This window comes from Bos taurus, chromosome 15 (genome assembly GCF_002263795.3).
Source record: "Bos taurus isolate L1 Dominette 01449 registration number 42190680 breed Hereford chromosome 15, ARS-UCD2.0, whole genome shotgun sequence".
Taxonomy (NCBI): domain Eukaryota; kingdom Metazoa; phylum Chordata; class Mammalia; order Artiodactyla; family Bovidae; genus Bos; species Bos taurus.
The window spans coordinates 32795376-32813292 of NC_037342.1; the positions used below are offsets into that span (position 1 = coordinate 32795376).

Genomic DNA, 17917 nt, shown 5'->3' on the forward strand with positions numbered 1-17917 from the left:
TAAAGGAAAACAGAAATTCTAATACGGTGTAATAAGCTAGTATTAATAGCATTATAACAATGTTAAATTCTTGGTTATGATAATCTAACTGTGGTTATAGATATGTTAACATTAGGGGAATCCAGATGAACATTGTACTATTTTGCAACTTGTCCATAGGTCTAAAATTCCTTCAAAATACAATTTAAATTGATCATATCTTGGTTTCATCAACCAATTAATAAGAGAATAGTGTTTATGCAAAGCTCATACACTTTTCAGAGGGAATGGTCATGAGTCAAAAGGAACTTGAGTGGGGATCCAAACAACTAAGATGGATATCTTTACTGGAAACAAGGCATAGTTGACTTCCATTATGTTTAGCAGTTACTTTCTACAGAGATGCTGAGAATATCGAATTAGGGAATACTGAAGAATTCCTCCTGGGGGAAATACAGGGGTCGTTTCCTACATGCCTCTGATCAGCACATAATCTTGTTTTATGTATGTTTCTGTGTGAAGACATCTTATTTAACACATATTGTTGATTCATGAACATTGATTTCATGGCCAACAGCACCATAACTTGTGTGAATGAAGTGTATCTACACCCGTATTTTCTCCATAGGGCGCATCACGGTTTTCTGTGCTTAGGAACACTTGGCAGCACTTCAGCATTACTCCTGGAGGCCATTTTAAACAGCAAAATCATCAACAAAATGTGCAAAGACGCAAACAAAAAATGGTAAAAAAAAAAAAAATTCATTGAAGTAAAAATACATAAATAAATCCCCCAAAGGACACAGTACGAGAGCTTCAACAAGAAGGCAGAGTCACACTGGTCAACCCCAGCTGGGAGGCGGTGTACACCAGCAACACAAATTTTTCGCTGCCTTGCACATGTCTGCAAGTGACCACAAAAGCACCACCAATGTTAATTCGAGTTTACAAGTAAACAAGTTTTAGTCAGTGGGTGAATTTGCAAATATGGGATTCATAATGAGGACTGACTACCTTTAAACATGTCCAATGACTGTGAAGTTATATTCTTGCCTTTAGCGAATAAGTACAATATCTGCATTTCAAAAGGTGGACTGAATTCTCAGAAAATTAGAAAGCAACTGAAAATTCTTTGCTTATTAGAACCCAGCAGAAAGAGTGGGGCTTCTTCACTAAGACTTGCCCAATTACAGTATCACACTTTTCTTAGAGATGGAAATATGAATATGAATGGACATTTGTTTCTGAACTTCCATACAGTTTGGGGGCACTTTAATTCTATAATTAGTTCTATCTCAATTTATGGCCTTTTTTTCCCCACCCTGGCTACATTGAGGGTCTTCTCAGTGCCTTGGCCTCACCAAGTCCAATGAAACTGATTTCCTTTTCATTTTAGTCATCAGTACACCTGGCTACAACCTGAAGTTCATCAAAATCGGGAACAGTCTCAACCTCAGGAAAGCCTCTCTTAATTTTCACACATCCACTCCTCACTTCTAGTGAATCTATTCAATTTCAATTTGTGACATAGAAACTCTAAAATTTCAACATATCCCCCAAGACAATCAGTCCTATCTGAAGTGAAGTGAAGTGAAAGTTGCTCAGTCGTGTCGGACTCTGTGCAACCCCATGGACTGTAGAGTAGAGTCCATGGAATTCTCCAGGCCAGAATACTGGAGTGGGTAGCCTTTCCCTTCTCCAGGGTATCTTCTCAACTTAGGGATCGAACCCAGGTCTCCTGCATTACAGGCAGATTCTTTACCGTCTGAGCCACCAGGGAAGCCCAAGAATGCTGCAGTGGGTAGCCTATCCCTTCTCCAGTGGATCTTCCTGACCCAGGAATTGAACTGGGGTCTCCTGCATTACAGCCAGATTCTTCACCAACTGAGCTATGAGGGAAACCCTATCTAGCTGTACTTAATTCAGTAACACTTGTGAAGTCATTTTAATCTTTCGACCTTTTACATCTTTTAATTTTCCAAATTATGACCTTGAGTAATCACCATTTGTTTCTTCTACTTCCATTCCTGGTCTGCCAAGTATTTCTGCAAACATTCACAAGATACTGTTAAAATCCATTACTCAATCAACCTTCAACAAATCTTTACCATCCTTATTCATCTACTATTGAAATCCAATTGCACAGACAGGATCTGTCAAACAGTCCCTCCATTCTATACATATTGCCAATACTCTAATTCAGACTGATACACAGATCACCTGTCTATGGTAATAAGTCCTTAAATAGTCTCCCCCATACTGTCCTGTCCACTTTATAAGCTAATTAATCATCTTAAAGTACACAGTTAATCAACCTACATGCTCCTTATAGCTACCTGGCAAAATTCCAAACACCTTTACATGGCATTAAAGTCCCTTGAAGAACTGATTTCAGATTACTTGTAAAGACTTTCCTTCTATTAAATTCATTTTCAGACTATGTCTAAGCCTGAATGGACTATTTCCATTCTTACATAGGTCCTTCTTCTCTTTACTCAAGCCCCTTATTTATATTTTCCTTTTCTCAGAAATACCTTATCCCCAATCTCTATCCCTCACAATCTTACCTATTCTTTAAGCCCCAGCTCGAAATACATCTCTTCTATGAAGCCTACTCTGCTTCAGTATTTGGAAATATTCTCTTTCTCTGACTCACCAAGCATTCTGGAATTGTACTTAGTACATTTGTGTTTTTAAGTAATTATTTTATTCTCCTCACTACATTTCAATATCTTTGAGGGCAGGAAATATATCTATCTTGCATTCATCACAACACCTAATACAAATGTTCAGTAAACTACTTTATGTATATATAGATAGATAGATAACGTGTATTATATATAAATATATATATATAAAGTATATATACATGCCTAATATGGGTATGGACAAAATATACATAAAGTATATATGTGTATATAATATGATCTATGTATAACAAAGAAGACTAAAAATACTGTTAGCAGCTCATATTACTGATAGATTAAAACCTGAGATAGACATAGAGAAAAAGCAAACAAAACAGTAGTAAGTTAACAGTCATTTGATAAAATTGGAGAAATTGATGAGTGATTAATTATTGTAACATCAACTCTTTAGGTACAGTTGTATTGAAATCCTTCTAGATAGCAATATTTATTTCATTCCTGGGATTAAAAAGTAAAAGATAACAGAAGACTAAGTATATTCAATGAATTCTTAAATTGAATAGATATTATTGTAATGGTACTTACTTCATTTGAAGGATTTTAAAATTTTGATTAAGTGTAGAAAGTAACTTAGTGTTTAGTGTCTATCCTGCTTGCATCATGAATACTAATGAAACAAATTACCACCACCACCACCAGAATCATAAAATATATTCCTTAGTTAAAAAACACTTCAAAAACTCTACTAGAAATGTAACTCAGTAGGAAGCTACAACAACTGTGGAAGCTTAGTAACATCAAAGACAACCATCCGTCATCTTCATGACCATGGTAGTTCTACCTACACTCAGTGAGTGATGCAGAAAAGGTACAATATCAAGGCGGACGACTTCCCTAGTGCTTTTGTCCCACTGCAGGGAAACTGCATGAGATTGCTGTGAAATAAAAATTAAGTGATGAAACTTGGTCAACTTTGTTCTGATAAGCATGCAAATACTTCTCTTGGGGCTTATTCTTGCTCTTGTAGCTTACTAAACCCTTTAATTTCTAGAAACTCCCAACATTCTGAGGAAAACTTTTTAAAAGCCAAGATTCAATGGCACCCTGTTTTGACTTGGCTATTGACCCTATTTCAAATTCAATTTTGTGCGCTGAAACAATAGTAGAATGAAAGGAAAAAATTCTCTAGATGTTACAGAATACTATAATACAAAACTTAAGTGTGGGGTATACAAAGGTGGGTTATCTGAGCTTAATATTTCCTAAATCACAGACCTGTCAAAAATTGTTTATTGAAAGAAAATGTGATTCAACTGAACCAACACTTATTAAATAACTATTATGTGTCAGCCTGGGAAGAGAAGGATGATTAAAATGGTGTCCACTCCATCAAAGAATTCACAAAAACTATCAGTAAAACAGACATGTGTAACATTCACATCATATGATGGGGCAGCTGTTTGAACAAAGTATTACGTGAACACAGAAGAAAGGGCTGCCTGAGGGAGGTGAGAGGGAAACAGAAACAGACAGTGACCTTCCAGCTTGACTTGGGAAGACACAAACCAGAAAAACAAAGGTATCCTCAACCATGAATAAGCCCTAGACAGGAACAGTTTTAGGATCTAAGTTTTAGGATCATTTCAAAGCATAAGCTATGAAACTAACTGAGAACAAAGATAAATCATAGGTAGAATCTGTGATGAGATACTTTGTTGTTTGCAACCGCGTGGACTGCAACACACCAGGCCTCCTTTCCCTCACTATCTCTCGGAGTTTGCTCAAGTTCATGTCCACTGAATCGGTGATGCTACCCAGTATCTCCTCCTCGGCCACCTTCTTTTGCCTTCAACCTTTCCCAGGGTCTTTTCCAATGAGTCTGCTGCTCTCATCAGGTGGCCAAAGTATTGGAGCTTCAGCTTCACTTAAAATTTAGGAAATCTCCAGGCAAGAATGCTGGAATGGGTAACCATTCCCTTCTCCAGGGGATCTTCCTGACCCAGGGATCAAACCTAGGTCTCCTGCCTTGCAGGCAGATCTTCACCATCTGAGCCACCAGGGAAGCCCTGATGAGAACCTAAACTGAGATAAATTAGTAAAATGAGCTATATCCATGAGGATGGTATTCTCACTTAAACCGTGAGACTGCAGGATGAGAAATCATGCTTCACCCCATATGGGAAATGACCATGAGAACTGTCTTCTCATGACACAGGTGACTGGGAGTGACTTACTGCGGCTTTCAGCATATACTATAAGGGAACCTATGGAAAAATAACCATCTTTTAAGAAAGGCTTTAGTCCATGGATGAGCAACATAATTGTGCAATAAGCCATAGGGTGTCAGAAAACAATGTGTGATATTTATATGGCCCCACTCCTCAGGGATGAAATAGAAGGGATTTCCAAATGATACTTCAGGGCTCTGAAAGCAGAAAGCACAATAGAATGGATGTCTCACTGATCAAGTCCTCAGAGAGAATTCCTCATCTACACTATTTTCATCAGAAAGGATCAGCATCCGGACACCACCTCTGAAAATAAAGATCACCCTGAAATTTGTCCAACTGTCTCATGAACACAATCTATGGGTAATATTAGGATTTTATTGTCTGCCTGCTCAATTGGTGTATCTTAACCACATTCTTCTACCCTGTGTATTCCAGAGTGAGTTGGCAAGAAATCAACCGAGAAACTCTAGGCCTTCTGGAAATAAGATCTCTTGACTGTCCCTATATTTATTTTTAAGGAGGGCCAATGTCAAGTATGGAGAAGATTTGGTTAAAAAATTAAAAAGCATCAAGAACAAAAATTTTGACTTTTAGTCCCAGATACACTATTCACAGTATTACCTTATGGAGAAAGCATAAAATATTTGTATAACATAGAGAAAGAAAAGAGACCTCAAAAATGTTCTCTTTGCCAACAGAGTCCTGAGGAAACAATTTTTTTTATTAATAATAAGATTCCTCCCAATGCATCATTTGTCTAGATAAATGTAGCCCAAGGCTACAAAAACACATTCTTAATAATGTTGAAATGAACAGTGAATATGCTTTCTTTATAATGCTCATATTTTTCTAGCAATTTTTATTTTCCTATAATTCCCAACATTTCTAATTTCCCATGTGCCCAGAACAGAATGTGAAATTAAAACAATTAAACCAAATCTCCACTGAAGAGCTTTCTGGATAAGCACAGCAAAGGTTTGCTGACTTAACAGGTAAACATGTTTATAATTTGCTGGTGGTACGAAACTCACTCACTACTGGGAAATTCTGACATCTAAGATCTACATATTGAGATGCTGGAAGAGAACTAGAGAGGACGTCTATGATTTTAATTTACTTATCCTATTTAGAAAAAAAAGTCACTTAAGTCATCCTGGCTCACTTTTCTTACCATTAGTCATACTGCATTTCCTTAAGCCTGTGAGTGTGTTTCTATGTAAATAAACTATGTAGTTCACTTGGGGATAAAAGTCACAGTATTTAGAGATTATAAAGACCTATTAGATCATCCGGTCTGGCCCACAAGAGATAGTCCCTAGATAGGGAACGTAATTGTTGATCTTTGCCAAGAGGCCAAGAAGAAACAGTTGGCAAAAATATTTTCCGTGCTTTTTTGGTTTTAACTTATCTAACAGTGCTTTGGTCACTTCCCAAATGGACTAATAAAATTATCATTAAACAGTTTCACTTATCAAGGAGACACAAAGCTTAACTTAATCTAAGTTCACAGTGTTTCAACCCCCTCCGTTTGTTGAAGAAATGATCTTGTTTTCAAAATATGAACAGTGAGGAGTCTGCTCTTTGAACTAACCAGGCAGTTTCCCTTCTTTGGAAGTCATAAGGCAAATTCTTCAAAACTGTTTTTCCTATTTTCACACATTTTGGAGCAATTAGAGGTTAAAACTTTGGTTTGAGCAAAGTAGGAAGTGAATCCAGTAGAATACAAGATGATAACAGCTTATTACTTTCAGAATCAAAGCGCTGTCTATTTCTATATTTGCTACGCTTCATAGAATTGGGAATAATTTTGAAACAAAGTATGGAGAGGTCCGGCATTATGGTGAAAGTCAAAGCGCAAACTGGCAACGTGAACTACAAAGAAACAGTGAAGATACCTGTTGTGGTAACTATTCTTTTTACTCCGCAGTTCTTAAGTCCTATTTTAACTGCGCCAGGCATGTTCCTTCTACCTACATTATTTTCAGAAAACTGTCAATACAAATGAAGAGGTAAAAGTCATGTAAACAAATATACAAAAAATAACACAAACAGGAAAAAATAACAAATAGTAAGGAATGATAATGTAAAAGAAAAATCAGATCTAAACATTTTAAACATAATTGTTTCTCATCTACTAAACACAAATCAACCTAACCCACGGAGTACATCTTCTGTTTTTATTGAGTTACTATTTCATGTAGGTACAGTTTCTGTATCACATGAGAGTATACTAAAAATGTTGAAAAAAAAGTGGTCCTTGACTTTCTGAAGTATACATCCTACATCACGAGCTTACAATCCATTTTAAGCCAATAACAAATTTAAGGATCCCAGAGGAACTCAGTAAGACTCTCCATGTTCACTAAGCATGCACCATGGGCTAAGCCCTAACACCTAGGCCAACCCCCAGGTGTTGCTGAAAATTATAAAGGGCATTAGGCATGGCCCCTGCCCTTTCAGAGCTTATAGTATTATGGAGAAGATACGTATCTACTCTGACATCCCTCACGTCCCATGCAGGGTGGGACATGAGGGACTAATTTCTGTTATCTAGCTTGTAAAGACCTAGCTGGAAAATCAGAGTCTGGACAGGAGAATGGCAGACTGATGGGGAAGCAAAGGGAAGTTAGTGAAAGTATTATTTTCAAAGATCAAGCAGAGTTAAGAGAGATTAAAAAGAAATGGCGAGGTGTCTGAGGACTGACAAGAGAGGAAGTCATCAGCCACCTAGGTTGATGTGCACTAAACTGACCTGCATGCTCCCCTGGGTCTCCTGGTGCTTCCCCCTCACCAAACACACGCTGAAGCCAGAAGGCAAGAGATTGTTGAGATAGCCCATGAAGGCCAACCTCCAAGAGCACAGAACAGGATGGAAAAAGGTAGACAGGACATCTGGCAAGGCAGAGACTGGCAAGACGAGAACTGGCTAAATTTAGAACCATCCAAGATCATAGGATAATCTATATGCTGCATGCATAACTAAGAATTGTGGTAGATTGGTTAAAAGGAGCGTTTCATTTGCAACAGAGAATTTTGGCACTTTTCCATTAGATGAGATCACAGTCAATATTAACACAAGTTTCCAGCTTAAGCTGTGGAACATAAATGGTGAAATCTAATTTAACCAGTATTCTGCCAATGTGAGGTCTGTAATTGGCACTTCTACACATCAACTATTAAATAACTATACTAGATAATGGTGGTCTTGAAGCATACTGAATTCTAAATAACTTATAAATCTTCAAGAATATCATATTTAGAACAACCTTAGCCTTAAGCAGAATATAATCTTTATTTTTTAATTTGGTCATTCATGAACCTCATATACAGCGACTTTGTTGAAAACTATATTGTGTGTGTGTTAGTCACTCAGTCGTGTCTGACTCTTTTCGATCTCACGTACTGTAGCCTGCCAGACTCCTCTTTCCATGGGATTCTCTGGGCAAGAATACTGGAATGGATTGCCGTTCCCTTCTCCAGGGGATCTTCCCGACCCAGGGATTGAGCCTGGATCTCCTGCATTGCCTGTGGATTCTTTATCATCCAAGCCACCAGGGAAGTCCCCAAAACTATACTGGCTAACCAGAAAACTCTGCTTCTTCGTGGTCATGAAAGGTAAGAGAAAGTTTACTCTCCCTAACCCAGCCCACCCCACCCCACCTCACCCCACAAAGTTTAATTCCCATAAGTTCACTCTGCACCTTTCTATTCAGTCTTTGAATTATGCTTGATTTAATGTGTTTTGCATATAGATTCCAGTGTATTAGAAGCACTTCATTACTCAATAACAAAAAGCTACAAATAGATTAACGAAGAACCCTTTAGAGGATTCAGAACACACAACACAAGTGTCCCATTTATGCTTGGAAGTTGCTTATTAGCAGCTGAACAACAACAGTTTGCTATAACCCTGCAGCCTCACAACTGAGCTTGATCTGCTCCAATTTGGCATTCAAGTTATGATTTGGATTCTATACATTTCCTCAAATTTTAAAACAGCAACCACAGAACACTTGCGGCCTTATTCATTAAACAATGAGCCATTCTGAAAGTTCTTTTCTTGTTTCCCAGACTTGATGAACTTTTATACATGAAATTTGGCTGCCCTGATACAAAAGAATCAACAATTAGTGTACTAGTATTGAAGGACAGCAGCCTGGCTTGAAAACGCATCCCGAAAGTGTCCAGTCCAATGCAAAAGCTGGATGCAAATACTTACACTTCCCCTCCCAGTGGAGTCATCTAACTGAATCAAGTGGTAATCAATAATGTATATCTTTCAAGTGCTTAAAAAACTGTGTGTGTGTTAGTCACTCAGTCGTGTCCAATTCCTTGCAACCCCATGGACTGTATCCCACCAGGCTACTCTGTCCATGGGATTCTCCAGGCAAGAATAATGGAGTGGGTAGCCATTCCCTTCTCCAGGGGATCTTCCTAACCCAGGACCCAGGGATTGAACCTGGGTCTCCTGAACTACAGGCAGATTCTTTACCATCTGAGCCACTAGGGAACTCCCTCAAAAACTATACATAACATTAAAATTTTGATAATTATTTGGTACATCTAAACCTGTGCCGGAGAAGGCAATGGCACCCCACTCTGGTACTGTTGCCTGGAAAATCCCATGGATGGAGGAGCCTGGTAGGCTGCAGTCCATGGGGTCGCTAAGAGTCAAGACATGACTGAGCAACTTCACTTTCACTTTTCACTTTCATGCACTGGAGAAGGAAATGGCAACCCACTCCCGTGTTCTTGCCTGGAGAATCCCAGGGACGGGGAGCCTGGTTGGCTGCCGTCTATGGAGTCGCACAGAGTCGGACACAACTGAAATGACTTAGCAGCAAACCTGTGCAGACACCCTCCCAAAATAGATTCTTGTCCCAGAATTTTTAACTACAGACTGAAAAGTCTTTTAGGTCCTAAAGAACAGACACCTCAATTTTAGCTTCTGATCGCAATTCATAAACTATAGAACAAACTTCTTTCTAAAGTTCTGTAGGAACAAGAAGTAACCCGGACTAAGATTTTCCCAAGGGACATTCTCAAGTGAATGGATAATAAGATCACACTGATCTTTATATGGCCATATAAAACATTCAGTCTACTTTCAGGTAATTTTTAACTAAAAATCTCAGAGTAATTATAATGTGGGTTTTGGGGTTTTTTTTTGCCTTGGTTCCCTGTCGCAAGTATATTGATCCATAATCTCTATCTGGAAGCACGGAAGCACACAACAGAGAAAGGGAAGATATGTAAGAGTAGGATGAGAAAGGGAGTTATGTCATCACACATCTCTTCCTGACACATTTTAGAAGATACTCCATAAAGGCTTCCACTATACTTATCCAAAGAGTCCCCTTTCTCTAAATTTGTACCTTGAAAGATTAAATCTCACTCCCCCCCCACCCCCTGCCATAACTGGAAGAATTGATTAATATTAGAGCAACAGAATGAAAATGAAGGCAACAGAAAACTCCCCCTAGACAAGATTCAAGCTTTATCAAGCATGATGTTACGTGAACCTCTCCCCTCCCCCATCCTTCTTTAATGCACCATATAGAGAGGGCTCTCATGTTGTAAAGATGTCATATATATTTTCTCTTCACTCAAAGCTTCCTGAATAAAGAGAGATCTATTTGTCTCCATGGTGTTTTCACCATTAACAGTATCAGAGCTGCAGGAACACAATGGGAGATGTGTTTTCCGTTAACCTCTTGACTCAGAGATGTCCTGATGCTACACGTTATTGCATTTTGCATTAGCACAGAACAGTGGGAGTTCTGTGACTGATGTAAAAGGGTTGAGAAGGGCCACAGAAGCTCTCGTGTGCTCCATACTGCAGTTGGCGGTGGAGCACGAAGCACATAATTTTTGTTTAGGAAGAGCTCAAACAGGAACCAGGGAAGGAGGTGGTGAATTTCACATGCCCGACATAGCCCCCTCTCGCTTACCACTGAGATAATCTCTACTGTAAAATGATATTCAGTGTTTTTAACCCTGTTCACAGACATTAACTAGGCAGAAATTAATTTACTTTTCTTTATTATCTTAATGATCTACAAACCATGGAAGGAACAAGGGAATTAATATTTACTGTTTTATTCGGCTGTTTTTTTCCATTGCCTTAATGTGGCTTTCTGTGTTAGCAGGTTGGTGTGATAACCACTACTGCAAATTGTTTCTTACTATTCTGCTCATGTCCCTTTGACAGTACGGACGTAGAAATGGAAATTTCCACTTTTATGTTATAAGGCAGGAGAATACAGAGGCTAAGAAGTAAAATTCTAGTCACTACCATCTACCACTTTTGAATGACAGTCCCAGAATTGCAGAATATTCCTTTGAAAAGTCCCTCAGAATAGACCAGTTCTAGTCCAAGGATTTATGTAACTGGGCACTGATGTTCAGGAGGCTTAAATTACTTGAGTAGGGCAAAACCAGGTTTGGTACCAGCACTCATGCCCCCAGTGGATTCTCTTTACAGGCTCTAATTGAGGATGTGTATACTGAATGAATAATCAGGGTCATATGAAGATCTTAGGACTAAACTCAATGTCACAAGGTCCTTGTTTCTTTTTTTTAATTTTTTTTAAGGTCCTTGTTTCTAAAATGCAACTTTCATAATGTGGCATCTTAGGGTTCTATATTAGTGAAAGAAACTAAAACATTTGTAAAAGATAAACTGTGCAATTGCAATTAAAGAGGAAATCTGTTGTACTTATCTAAAGATGCGAAGCTGTCTCCAAACGTTTTTCCTTCAGCCTAAGTGTCTGACCATCTTGGAATTTAGAAACATTTGATTACGTAAAACTTTGCTACCCAGTTAAGTGTGCTCCACATACCAATGGCAGCAGCCTCACTTGAGAGTCGGTAGGAATGCCACGTTTCAGGCCCTGTTCAGACACCCTAAATCAGAATCTGCATTTTAACAAGATCCCTGAGGGGTTTACAGTAATTAAAGTTTGATAAATGCTATTTAAAGGAAGCGTTCAATAGAACTTAGAAGAACAACTATTAGAGAAAGAAACTATTAAAGATCATCAAAGATCAGTCTCTCTCTCGGAACAGAAACTCAAGTGCTGTGGGGAAGTTAAATTTGGAGGGCAAGAGATGTAGGGGAAATAGTGGGACCAGAATAGTAATGAGGTAGGGTATTATTCTATTTGCAGTCCAAACTTGCACTAAATAGTTAGAAAATATTGGGTTGGCTCAAAATTTCGTTAAGATGTCAATATCATATGTAAAAACACAAAGGAACTCTTTAGCAAACCCAATATATATTGACTGAATTAACAAAAACTTGGTTTACTTAGTCCTCCCTGGGCCTTCCAGAAATGCTCAGTGAAGACATGAGACAAAACCAACTTGGAGAAGACTAGTGTTTGTCCTGACAAACTTTGGAACTGTATAATCACCTATATAAATGACTTTGGAAATGTATAATCACCCAGTACCAGAAGGGATTGACTGTGTTATCACATACTAGTTAAATGCTTCTACTGATAAACCAAGTCAAAAAGAATCTGATATGCGCAAATAAAGAAATACAGGTGACATGTCTTCAGGAAAGTTTATAAACTCGGCATACTAACTGTCAGAGTCTCCTTAAATTGTGCCAGCAAAATATTTCTTGTTGATGAAGATGGTCAAGTTGCCAGTAACACATCTATGCTTTGAAACTTATCAGCGTTCTAGAAAATAGCTGCACTAAATCACTAGATTTTGAGAAGTTAAAATAGCATTCACATCACCATTATAGATATTATAATTTTTGAGAGTATTAAAAAGTGTAGCATGCTGCAACAATTTTTTTTCTTCTTAAATCCCAAGATTAATTCTCAGAAGACAAGCTATGATTATTGCATTAATTGTGTACTTAAGATTTCTGGGACTAAGAATGACTTTCAGATATAAAATTCAGTGAAGAGTTTCCCTGAGGAAATAGAACCCATACTCACCAAAGATGAAGATAAGGAATGAAATCATTTTGAAGAATACTTTACCCATGTATTACTGAGGAGACTAAGTTACATCTAAAGGAGCCTCCATAATTTATTTTCCACACAGTTCCCAAACTCTTCGTCCTACCATGAGCTACTGGCTGACCTTCTAGATACCACAGTCATTCTGAAAGCAAAGACGACATGATTTGAACTCTGGTGGATATAACCTTATTACAAAGTCAGGAGAAATTCAACCATAATGAAAGTAAGTCTGTTTTCAGAAACAAGACCCCAAGCACTACTTTGCCTTTGCAAACTATGGCTGTGTCAAATCACTCAAGTTTATGCCACAGCAAAGGAGAGGACATTATTGTCTTGTAGGGGAAGGTAATTCAATTAAAAAAAAAAGCTTTATAAATGTATAAACAATACTAAGTAGGTCCTTATATGTCAAGTGGCTACAGATGTTTAATATACAAACTCTTAGCCAACTCAGACACAGGTAGTAACTGTGTTTCCCATCAAACTCATAATAAATGTGACAAAGTAATGACAGTGTCTTCCAGAGCAAGGCCGCAGGCTCTTCTAAAGGATGGATGAATTGGCTAAGAAATGAAGACCATACATAAGCCTGAGGGTCTTGCTCCTATTTCTGCTGTAGACCTACACGGTGGCCTAATAACAGTGGACCTTTTGCTGTGCTTCATCATCAAATTGGGACTAGTTATCCTTGACCTGTTAGTGATGTCACAGTCACTATGATTCACCATGAAAATACATGAGCATGGAATTAAAATGGTGACACAGTGATCACATCTTTTTAAAAATGTAGCAGCAGGAGGTGGTAGTGAAGAGAGAGCTATAGTTAGATAGCAAAACCATTCTCTTCTACACGTGTTATGTATTGAAGTGTCAGAAAATAGTAAAATGAATAGAATAACCTCATTAATCACTTCTGATTACCTTTCTGCATTTTCTACTGAGAAGTATCTAAACTTGGAGCAAACAACTTCAGCCAAAATACTGAGTTATAGTGCTGCTCATATGCTGTGTAGGTTGTATAAAGCTATATATGACAACCCCCCAGCAAACATTATCCTCAATGGTGAAAAATTGAAAGCATTTCCTCTAAAGTCAGGAACAAGACAAGGGTGCCCACTTTCACCATTACTATTCAACATAGTTTTGGAAGTTTTGGCCACAGGAATCAGAGCAGAAAAAGAAATAAAAGGAATCCAAATTGTAAAAGAAGAAGTAAAACTCTCACTATTTGCAGATGACATGATCCTCTATATAGAAAACCCTAAAGACTCCACCAGAAAATTACTAGAACTAATCAATGACTATAGTAAAGTTGCAGGATATAAAATCAACACACAGAAATCCCTTGCATTCCTATACACTAATAATGAGAAAACAGAAAGAGAAATTAAGGAAACAATTCCATTCACCATTGCAACGGAAAGAATAAAATACTTAGGAATATATCTACCTAAAGAAACTAAAGACCTATATATAGAAAACTATAAAACACTGGCGAAAGAAATCAAAGAGGACACTAATAGATGGAGAAATATACCATATTCATGTATTGGAAGAATCAATATAGTGAAAATGAGTATACTACCCAAAGCAATTTATAGATTCAATGCAATCCCTATCAAGCTACCAACAGTATTCTTCACAGAGCTAGAACAAATAATTTCACAATTTGTATGGAAATACAAAAAACCTCGAATAGCCAAAGCGATCCTGAGAAAGAAGAATGGAACTGGAGGAATCAACCTACCTGACTTCAGGCTCTACTACAAAGCCACAGTTATCAAGACAGTATGGTACTGACACAAAGACAGAAATATAGATCAATGGAACAAAATAGAAAGCCCAGAGATAAATCCACGCACATATGGACACCTTATCTTTGACAAAGGAGGCAAGAATATACAATGGATTAAAGACAATCTCTTTAACAAGTGGTGCTGGGAAATCTGGTCAACCACTTGTAAAAGAATGAAACTAGAACACTTTCTAACACCATACACAAAAATAAACTCAAAATGGATTAAAGATCTAAACGTAAGACCAGAAACTATAAAACTCCTAGAGGAGAACATAGGCAAAACACTCTCTGACATACATTACAGCAGGATCCTCTATGACCCACCTCCCAGAATATTGGAAATAAAAGATAAATAAACAAATGGGACCTAATTAACCTTAAAAGCTTCTGCACATCAAAGGAAACTATTAGCAAGGTGAAAAGACAGCCTTCAGAATGGGAGAAAATAATAGCAAATGAAGCAACTGACAAACAACTAATCTCAAAAATATACAAGCAACTCCTACAGCTCAACTCCAGAAAAATAAATGACCCAATCAAAAAATGGGCCAAAGAACTAAATAGACATTTCTCCAAAGAAGACATACAGATGGCTAACAAACACATGAAAAGATGCTCAACATCACTCATAATCAGAGAAATGCAAATCAAAACCACTATGAGGTACCATTTCACACCAGTCAGAATGGCTGCGATCCAAAAGTCTACAAGTAATAAATGCTGGAGAGGGTGTGGAGAAAAGGGAACCCTCTTACACTGTTGGTGGGAATGCAAACTAGTACAGCCACTATGGAGAACAGTGTGGAGATTCCTTAAAAAACTGGAAATAGAACTGCCTTATGATCCAGCAATCCCACTGCTGGGCATACACACTGAGGAAACCAGAAGGGAAAGAGACACGTGTACCCCAATGTTCATTGCAGCACTGTTTATAATAGCCAGGACATGGAAGCAACCTAGATGCCCATCAGCAGATGAATGAATAAGAAAGCTGTGGTACATATACACAATGGAGTATTACTCAGCCATTAAAAAGAATACATTTGAATCAGTCCTAATGAGGTGGATGAAACTGGAGCCTATTATACAGAGTGAAGTAAGCCAGAAGGAAAAACACCAATATAGTATACTAACGCATATATATGGAATTTAGAAAGATGGTAACAATAACCCTGTGTACAAGACAGCAAAAGAGACACTGATGTATAGAACAGTCTTATGGACTCTGTGGGAGAGGGAGAGGGTGGGAAGATTTGGGAGAATGGCATTGAAACATGTAAAATATCATGTATGAAACGAGATGCCAGTCCAGGTTCGATGCACGGTACTGGATGCTTGGGGCTAGTGCACTGGGACGACCCAGAGGGATGGTATGGGGAGGGAGGAGGGAGGAGGGTTCAGGATGGGGAACACATGTATACCTGTGGCAGATTCATTTTGATATTTGGCAAAACTAATACAATTATGTAAAGTTTAAAAATAAAATAAAGTTAAAAAAAAAAAAAAAGAAAATGTTAATCGCTCAGTTGTGTCCGACTCTTTGCAACCCCATGGACTGTAACCTACCAGGCTCCTCGGTCCATAGGATATTCCAGGCAAGAATACTGGAGTGGGTTGCCATTTCCTTCTCCAGAGGATCTTCCCGACCCAGGGATGGAATCCGGGTCTCCCGCATTGTAGGCAGATGCTTTACTGTCTGAGCTACCAGGGAAGGCTGTATGAGGTCAGTCTAAATCAGGCAAAATCTCCACTGTTCATTAGTTATCACCATGAAATGACAAAGCCTTGTATGCTGATACAATCTATCCACACTACTGCCATCTCAGTCTCTTGGTATTTTCCCCAGGGAAGTTGGTTGGAGGATATCACACTCATTAACAGGGATATAAACAGCATGTAGTCAAAGATCAGCTTCACCTAAAATCCAAAGTGTAAATTCACAAACGTGGTTCTTGGTCTTGGGAGCTTCCTAAGATGGAGGATACATGGTTGCTTTCGATTTGGTGAAACTCAAGAAAGTAGAATGTGATTGCAAAAACAGTCTGATCTGTCATGCCTTTCTGAGTTCATGCCCTTTACCATCAAACTCTGTTGCCATGCCTGGTCATGTGACTTCTTTTGGCCAATGAATTATTAGTAAGCATAAAGCAGGCATAAGCTTGCTTTAAAAAATATTTAAGTCATTGGTCTGTTATTGTTTTTGCTCCTCTTCCTCCACTGTGAGAATGTGCTGGGACCAGCCTGTTGGAGTATGTGACACACGGAATAGATACAAATTGTCCTGGTCATCCTAGTAACCCATCCTACATCTGACAGCTGGAGTGAATGAGAACAACCAAGACCAGAAAAACTTCTCATTCTCAGTCATGCGTCCACAGACTTATGAGCAAAGTATATATTTATTGTTATATGCTACTGAGATTTTGTTGTTATTCAGCAATCTTTTGACAATGGATAACTGATAATCTGAATCTCTCAAAGTTTCATGTTTTTGGTAAAACAAAATCCAATCCAAAGAAGCAAAACATGAAAATATGGCATGGGTATAAGAATTAAATGAAACATGAATTCTAAAATACCAATAAAACAACTACCCAATCTTACCTTTATAGGCTTTCCTAGGGGAAAAAAAAAAGGCCTGGAGGAACCATGATATTTCTTGGCATGTTGCTTTGTGCAAGACCCAAGGAAAGCTAGGAGGCTGTACAGTTATCTCCCTTGATGTAATTCTAAACTATACAACCTACTACCTCAACCTGGGAGCATGCAGTCACAATGGCTGGAAAGCTACCGTTTCTTAAGCAATGAAATTACAAGTTAGTCTTATAATTGTTCTTCGTGCTGTCACTTATTTGGGCCACTCACAAGAGACCATCAAAGGGCTCAATGGTAAAGAAAATAACACAAGAACCTTGGCACGAGATTATTGCGCAGACAGGAAGGAAGGAAATACTTGAGATCAATCTCCTTGAAATTATTTGTGCATGAAAATTATAGAAGGATTATATAATGGCTGTTGTTCTGACCAATCTAACATTCTGGTATCTGTTAATAGAACAATGAAAGTAGACCAATATTTAAACTCGCATCGTTGGAGAGAGAATGGGGAAGACAAATGTGAAACTGAAAAACCAGAATCTCTAAAGGGTCAGTAGACAAAAGGAAATAGTTTAATCCAAAATATGGTGAGAAGATACAGAAAACAGGACAATGAACAAATTAGAGATAAACAAATAATATAGGCATTACGGTGAACGTTTACTCAATAGTAATCAG

The 17917-nt window shown here is 38.1% G+C and overlaps 1 non-coding gene across 1 annotated transcript; it reads right to left on the reverse strand.

Annotated features, from left to right (window-relative positions):
- Window positions 1-17327: 17327 nt before the first annotated feature.
- On the reverse strand, window positions 17328-17399 carry MIRLET7A-2 (microRNA let-7a-2). Its single transcript, NR_031386.1, has one exon. It is a non-coding gene; the product is annotated as a microRNA let-7a-2 (primary transcript).
- Between the last annotated feature and the right edge of the window lie 518 nt (window positions 17400-17917).